Genomic DNA, 8,900 nt, shown 5'->3' with positions numbered 1-8,900 from the left:
AAGGTCGGCCTCTCTTCGTCATGATAGATCTGTGAGACAAACCACAAATGAAAACCGCTACATTATAAATTCAGTACTATACAGAACCCTAGCAAAAATGCTACTGGTTTTGAAAAATCGACACCAAATGTAAATTAATCGAAACTTCAATAACGTCGACCGTAGGGCGTGATTCCGACACAAACCGTCGCTTATAGAGGAACCTCCACGATTTTGCAGGTGCTAGGTTTTCAAATGGGAGAGAAAGGGTTTCAATCGTGGGTTGAGGGATGAGAGAGGTTTTGTGTGTGAGAGAGAGAGTGATTGGATGGATTGTGAATCAGTAGCAATGAATAGCCCCCTGAATTCTCGCGCCTGCCGTTTGAAACGTGTGGAATCCTCTGCTGGTTTACCATTGTACCCTTATAATGCACAAAATTGAACTAATAATGCAACACGGGATCATATATATCCTCTTAATCTAGTCCGTCCATTCCATCAATCTAATGGATGTAATTAAGAAGGAAATAGTATCTAAAGGGGTAAAAGGAGTTTAACGCTACCCTATATATATATATATATATATATATATATTAAATATAAACCCCTTTATTTTCTATTCGGTCCCTCGTCAAATAGAAAATCTCATATGATATCTACACTTATTTCCATAACAAAATAAATACACTTTAGCCCAAACTTTAATCTTTATTTGATCATTTTAATTGGGCAACTGAAAAATAGCCATACACATTAAATTAGTTATGTGGAAGCCCGAAATTTTAACATTATCTACTTGTGTTGTGTGAACATTCCATAGAAAATAGCACACACATTGCAATTGCATGGACATTGGAAATATTCATTTCAAACTTTCATTGTTTTCTTCACCATAATTTCTCACTTAACTTTATAAATTATTGGTACGATCTACCTACAATTTATATCTCAAGAATCAATATATATCTTTATTGTATCATATCACGTTAAAGAAAATCTCTAAAAGTCACATCTTTCAAAAAATAAGTACAAACATACTTCAAATTGGCATTGTTTACTTTTTTTATTTGGTAATCTGAGTAAGGAGTATTACATATTAGGCCGGACCACCCGATTAAAGTTTGTCATGTGATATTATTTTAATTTTCAGTGCTTGGTGTTTAAGTGTTATGATTACGCTCAAAATCAAGTGAATATTAGTATAAGTGCTCATACTAAACTTTTGGTTATATTTTCACTTCAGAATTCTTAATTGATTTTAAAATATGGAAATTGTTATACTTATAATAATGATGTAAATAATAGCTTGTGAGGCCCCGTGTGCGGATTATGTTTAATACGATCAAATATATTAATAATAGTTATAAATGGGGGTATAGGGGTGCCTTAAAATAACAATACCTCTTAAAATAACACTATACCACTATTCCTAGTCAGTCAATTGTACACGTAGACGAATAATCAGCTGCTATGTGACAATCATAAAATATGCTCAAAGGTAAATTTTCTCGATCAGCAATATCCAATACACTATACAACATTTTTTTCTCAATCAGCAATATCTAATACGCTAGACAACAATCTATAAATAAGCATAATTATTTTCTCATACTATAACTTTTAGAATAACTAATGGAAAAGCAATCAGGATTGCTAACTTTTAGAATAACTTTTAAAAGCAATCTAGATATCACAAATTGCATAGTGTCCAATAATACAACGGGTAATGCCTTGATCATGAATAATTAGCTAAATATAATAAGCTTATACAAGTGTGCTGAATTTGGCTTTTCTTTTATCCCATAAGAATGCGTCTCATTCTTTTTTGAAACTATCCATTATATTACCATATAACTAAATATCCTCTCAAAATAACTTCAATCTTTAAATCAGTTATTGTTTTACTTTTTTCATCAAGTGAATTGAAATAATGGAAACATCTCTCTATCATTGTTAATGATAAATTGCCACACAATTATTAAAACGGTTGTTGTCTAACTAATACTAGGTCGGTTCAGAGTCTATGTGTAACACCCCTTACATTCCAACCCAAAAATAATAATATCACAATTTAGATATGTTAAACCGCAGCCAATTGAAAACATTTTCCCAGGTCGTTTAGACCAAAACTATGCCAAAATATCAATAGCAGAATTTAAATAATATATCAAAATATATAGTATCCTTTGGTTAAGGACAATCTTTTCTACAAATTTATCAAAATATTAGTTAATCTTACTACCTACTGTCCTTCGCCTCTATCCACCGTCAAATTTCATTTTATTTTATAACACATTAACACATGCTTAGTTAAATCATGAGAAATGAATCTCATTACCAAACAAGAATTAAAACCAAAGCACTAAGTCCAATAAAGAGAATAATCGGCACTTTCCTACCCACCCATCAAGAATTCCATTTGTTTCCTACTTAATTATTCACTTTCAATCTATGAAACTATTAATTACATAATGATAAAATGCTTATATTTAATTGTAAAACTGAAGGTGAGTATCAAGAAGTGGAAGACACAAGAGAATGTGATGTTGTTGAGATTGGAGCTGAGGCGACAAACGGCAACAGTGATGCGTCACTGCGGCACCAACGGGAAGAGGCGACGACGGTTCCAAGGGGAAGATAAATTGCAATATTCCTCCTCCTTTTGTTATTTTCATTCAAAGATGTCTTCCTCCCCCCTCTGTAATTTGACAGTGACTTGATAAAATTTTGGGGGTGAAGATTCTAGAGACAACATGAAGATTAGAGAAAACATGAAGATGTCTAGGACTCTGCTTTAATTATTTATTTTATGGTATATTGAGTGTACAAATGGCATGACTTTAATGAATAGATATCCTTGGTCATTTCTAATAAATCGTCAAAAAGAAATGCTAAATCGATGATTTTCTTATTCTAATTTAAATCTCTTAGCATTCTTTGTGCCACAGGTTATATACTACTCCCTCCGTCCCACTTTAGCAGTCCCATTGACTTTTCTGCATTTGTTTTATAAAAATGATAATAAATAGTTAAAGTGGAGAAATAATTAAGTAAAAAAGAGAATAATATAGAGAAGAGTCTTATCTACATTATTCTCTTTTTCATTTTATTATTTCTCCACTTTAACTATTTATTATCATTTTTACAAAACGAGTGCAGAAAAGTCAATGGGACTACTAAAGCGGGACGGAGGGAGTAATTCATTTTAGAAAAATGTTTTGGAGACATAATGTCTAAGACATAATGAGGTTAAAGTAGTAATTTATTTTATATTTAATTTTAAATTAAATGTAAATTTTGTATATGTACTTTGTTGCCCCTACATTTATATATGGAAGTAGTATTAATTAAGATCTTGATAAGGTTAATTTGATTATTTGTGAAATATAGAGTTCTACCTAAATTTACCGTATCAAGAAAAATTAAATTATACTTCAAAATATAAATAACTTTAAATTATTATTTTTTTACATCATTGTTAATGCTAGTACTGACCATAATTAATATTTACTTTTCTTTATTAAATATTGAAATTTTACTATATCATGTAGCAACAAATTTGGAGTGTGCAATTTTGATTTTAAAATTATTTGAGATGCAGTTTTGATTTTAATACTAACGGAGTACGTAATTTTGATTTTAAAATTTTTAAAATATTAATATTAATAATTTACATTTCATTTTTACTATTATTTCTGGAATTACAACTCAACAAAAAAAAATCACATGTTCTTAACTAATACTCCTACATTTAACATTTTAAAGCTATATATTTAAAATCTTCTCATTTTCTTATATTAAAATTACTAACTAAAAAAGGATATTATTAATGGAGCTTACGATTCTTAATTTTCTTAATTCTTAATATAATTAGTTGATATACGATACATTAAATAATCTAAAATGAGAAAAGTTGATTCATCCAATTATTTTCATATTAAAAAATACAATAATTTTTTATTTTTGAAACATTGTAAAGTTAATTTTCTAAGCATAATTTTATAGAGTCGAAGTCTAACTAGTACTTGTCAATCAAAATATAAAAAGAATATTACATGTGATAAAAGATAAGAAAATTAATACAAAAATACAAAAGATAACGCAAATAAATGATTCATCATAATAACTACTACTATTATTTAATCATACAATTCAAATTTGAATAAGAAATTTAACAAAAAAAATAATAAAATTAACCGACTATGAAAGTATAACATAAAAAAAGAAAATAACTCATAATTAAATTATCAACTGATTAGATAAAATTTATTTGAAAAAATAATAATATATGAAGTTATCAAATTATTTTATTATTAAATAATAATTTATTATGCATTATAGTAAATAATTTATAATCTGAATTCATGATTTTTAAATAAATAATATAGTATTCTTCCTATTCGGATAAGATGACACATTGCTTAGCTTGTAAACGTGTGGCTATAGGAAAGTTATCAAGTTGATAGTTGCTTAATTTATATAGAAGGTGGGGTGTAAAGATAAAAAGATATAGAGATAAAGAAAGATGGATATTTTAATAGGAGTGATAAAAAGTGGTCAGAAAGGTATTAATTGAGAGAAAAGTTATCCACAAAAGAAATGTGTCATCTTAGTTTGGACAAACTAAAAAGGAAAACGTGTCATCATCGAAGTATGACGGAGGAAGCATAAAATTAACATGAAAAAAATGATACATGTAAACATATAAAAAGTTTCGAGCATGATTGTAGCTTATCTCTAATCAAATCAATAAATATGCATTTAGATAAAGATATTTAATTTGATTTAATATTCCTTAATTAGATTTGTATCCATTTAATATGATATTGGGTAAAGTAGTCATTATAAAAAATATATCCATGTCAAAATGCCATAAGGGTATTATGGCTTGGAGACATTATGTCTCTAAATCACTACTCTTCATTTTAACATCTAGTAATGCTCTCTCTATCTAATTATTATCATTTACAAAATTGAATTGATCATTTGAGAAAACCTAAAGTATCCATATTTTATCGGAGTTTCGAGTTTCATCTAAGCCTATTTTTAGGATGATACACTATGCTTCCTCTACTTTTTTTTTTATCACTTTTTTTTTTATAAAATCAACCAGTACATCTGCTCACAAAGTATATACAAGTATTACCATTTTGTGCCGGCCACCAAAACTATACTAATTCTATACAGCAGACAATAGCGATGATGCTGAAAACGGCGATTATGTCAGAATAACTTGAAATTTGCACGGTGCAAATTTCAAGTTTCAAATCTCCGTGCGAATTTTAAGTCATTACACAATTAAAACATAATTTTAGAAATATGATAAAATTACATTTAATAAAATTTGCCAAAAGTTTTCAGATTTATTGTGATGACCCAAAACTTAAAACGGATTTTACGAGATCAAATCAAAGCATGTTGCGGCTGATGTTGCGATATTTCAAAGCAACACTAAAATTTTAAACAATCTTACATTGAGTTAAGAAAATCTGGACGAGACATCTAATAACTTTTGTGTGTTATTTAGCAATTGTTTTCAATGATTGTCCAAAGAATAAATTCAAAGTAAAAGTTGTAATGTCGGACACATGACTCTAAGTCCAATATTACAAAAAAAAATCAAAGCCTAATCTATTACTAGAATAGGGAGAAAAGAGACATGCAAGTCTAAGGCAGCCCTTTTGATAGTCGGCACTCCAAGGAAGTCCAGTACAACATCGAAAATCTCCAAAAATCATCAGAGGGAGTTTCCCTACAGTTAAAGAGTGAGATAAGATGAGCATTTAATACTAAAATCCCTCTGTCCCACAAAAGATGTCACACTTTCCTTTTTAGTTTGTCCCACAAAAGATGTCACATTTCCCATTTTGGAAAAAGTTATCTCTCACATGTATATAAAAATTATATTTTCTCTCTCCATTTAACACACAAAACAAAACCTCCTAAAATCTCGTGCCGTCCCACAAGTGTGACATCTTTTGTGGGACGGAGGGAGCATTTTAGAGTGAAATATACGTGAATGGAAATAGTATAGTACCCTCCGCGAGTAAGTGGCCACCGACGCCGACAATAGGGCAGGCGCCCGCCGGGAAAGCGAGCGTCCTACTCGTGCGGGAGATTGTGTTGTAGAGCTCGCCAAGGGTTGCGGCATCCTGCACACGCACTGAAAAAATTATTGTGCAGAATGACTTGAAATTTGCACCGTGCGAATTTCTAGTTTCAAGTCTCCGTGCGAATTTCAAGTCTTTCTGACACACTGTTTTCAGCATCGTCACTATCGTCTGCTACATAGAATTGGTATAATTTTGGTAGACGGCCCGATATGGTAAAACTTGTCTATTTTTTGTGGACGGATGTATCGTTTGCTCGCCTAGGGTTACGGCGCGCCTGCACTTTTCGCCTTCTTGTCGATGGTTACTTCTTGGAAGTTTATCATGTCGACTACCACGAAGGGTGTTGACGCCACGGAGACGTAGAAAAGCCCTTCGTAGTCGTGGCCCCCGCTGTTGACCTTGATTTGAAGGCCGAGAATCCGGGAGCAGAGGACTGCTCCCTGGATCTCAGACACATGGCGTGGGGCGACGACGAGGTCGGGTTTTCCCGGCCAGGCGGCAGGTACACGAAAATTGTTGTGAATGTGAGAGCGGCATAGGCTTCATTTTTAGGGGTAAAGATTGTGTTGGTAGATGAGTTTGAGCGTTAGAATTGCTCGATTAGGCATTCGAGAAAGTTGTCGTAGGTTTGATTGTTTGAGGAAGTAGCTTCGGAGGGTAAGCGATTTGTGAAAATTAAGAAGAGGAATGTGAGAGTGGGAGGAGACGACATTTTGTTGGTGTAAACTAATCATTTTGCCATATGTAGACATGCAAATTTTGTGAAAATAAGAAAACAAATGATACTACAACCGAGTTACATCTTTATTTAATTATACTAGTAATTTAATAGAGATAATATAAGATCTTAAAGATACTGATAAATTTTCTGAATCCCGGCTCCCCGACTCCTATAAATAAAAGGGATAATAGTTTTGCGCGAATTGACATTTCTCTCTTATACGAAGATTCTAAAGTGTCTCGATGCAATCCAAGACAATAATCATGGAAGTAGTTTGCAACGTCTGAAAGCAACATTTGATTCGGAAATAACACGAAGACCTTTCACATCAGCGTTATAAAGCTCTAAGTTCAAATCAAAATAATGTTCGATTAAAAAACAAGGTGAAAAATATCAATAATATATAACCCAAAGTTAGATAAATTTAGGCTTTAGCAATTACTACTCTTTAAAGTTTAAATTCTATGTTTACATTCAAAACAAGTAAATAGATATCGGGCATGTCACCACTGCCACAAGATTTCATGCATGGAAAAAGACAGGAAACGATTATATGCTTCCTCAACTTTTCATAGCGCCTTTATTAATATTTTAGCTTATAAAGTTATAATTTGAAAGCTGGACATTGGATTGATTTTGGAAAATAGCTAGTATTTCAATAAATAGAAAAGGTTTATGTGATTAAATACCAATGAACATATAATAATAGTTGTATTAAATAGTAAAGAATAGTGGATATCGTGAAAGAATGGTGATCAAGATTTAAGACCAGTAAAGAGATGATTGATGTAAGACCAGTAAAGTGGTGATTAAGACCAGTAAGTTTATAAAAAATGTAACAACAAATATTTATGTCGAAAATGTAAAATATAGTCTTAATATAGAATCTATTATATGTAATGGATGAATTTTAAATTCGATTGTAAAGTTTTCCCATCAGAAACAAAAGATGATTTTTTAAAGTAAAGTTAACCTACTCTACAAAAGTTAAAATAAAACTTTCATATTATAAAAATCTAAACATTTCAAATAAAGTAAAGATAACACATCTTTTAAAAGTAGAAGTAAATTATTTACAATATGGAGTACAAGTCTAAGAATCTGGATTACTAAAGACGACAGAAATTATTCAAATAATAAGAAGAAAATTAGTTAATTGTTAGTGCTTGGTGTTTAAGTGTTATGATGACGCTCAAAATCAAGTGAATATTAGTACAAGTGCTCATACTAAACTTTTGGTTATATTTTCACTTTAGGGGTCCTATTCTAATGTTTATAGCACCCAAATCCAAAATCAAGACTAAATCTCCACCCTTGGATTTTAAAATGAGTGGATGAGATTAAAGCTCACAAATCTCAATAAATAGTAGACAAAATATCAACAAAAGGTTAATATCGTCATTATGTTATCATATGATAATTTTCGTGGGTGTTTTTTTATATCAACATTGCGTATTACACATATCAACTATATGACATTAGAATATCAACACAAGGACAAGAAAATATCAACACATTTTTATTGAGATTGGACATGCATAATATTGAGATTTTGCCTACAATATATTGAGATTTTTTGTTGCATTTGTTGATAAAAGCTGCTTATCAACATGTACGAAAATTTAAATATAATTCATCAAATTTCATCACCCGAACATCGTCGGAACATATGCAATTGAGATCTCGTTGGAATCCTTATTAAATTACTTTAATTTGATATATTTTTTGCGAAAAAAATAATTTAAATTGAGAGAGTTACGTAAATTTAAAGATTTGAGTGATTTTGAGGAGAGAGAAAGTAGTTAGTTATAATTACTACATATAGGATTTGACATTAATACCCTTTTAATTTAATTAATAATTATTTAAATTTAAAATATATTACACTTGGCATTATATCAACCACAAGATCTTCTAATCTAATGGTTGAAAATTGGTCTCAATTTTGAAATGGTAATTAATTAGCAATTGATTACATCCTTTCACTTCATAACTCTTAATTGATTTAACAATAACTTGTGAGGCCAGTGTGCGGATTATATTTAATACGATCAAATATATTAATAATAGTTATAAATGGGGGTATA

Source organism: Salvia hispanica, chromosome 1 (assembly GCF_023119035.1).
Source record: "Salvia hispanica cultivar TCC Black 2014 chromosome 1, UniMelb_Shisp_WGS_1.0, whole genome shotgun sequence".
NCBI lineage: Eukaryota > Viridiplantae > Streptophyta > Magnoliopsida > Lamiales > Lamiaceae > Salvia > Salvia hispanica.
This window is presented reverse-complemented; position numbering follows the sequence as displayed.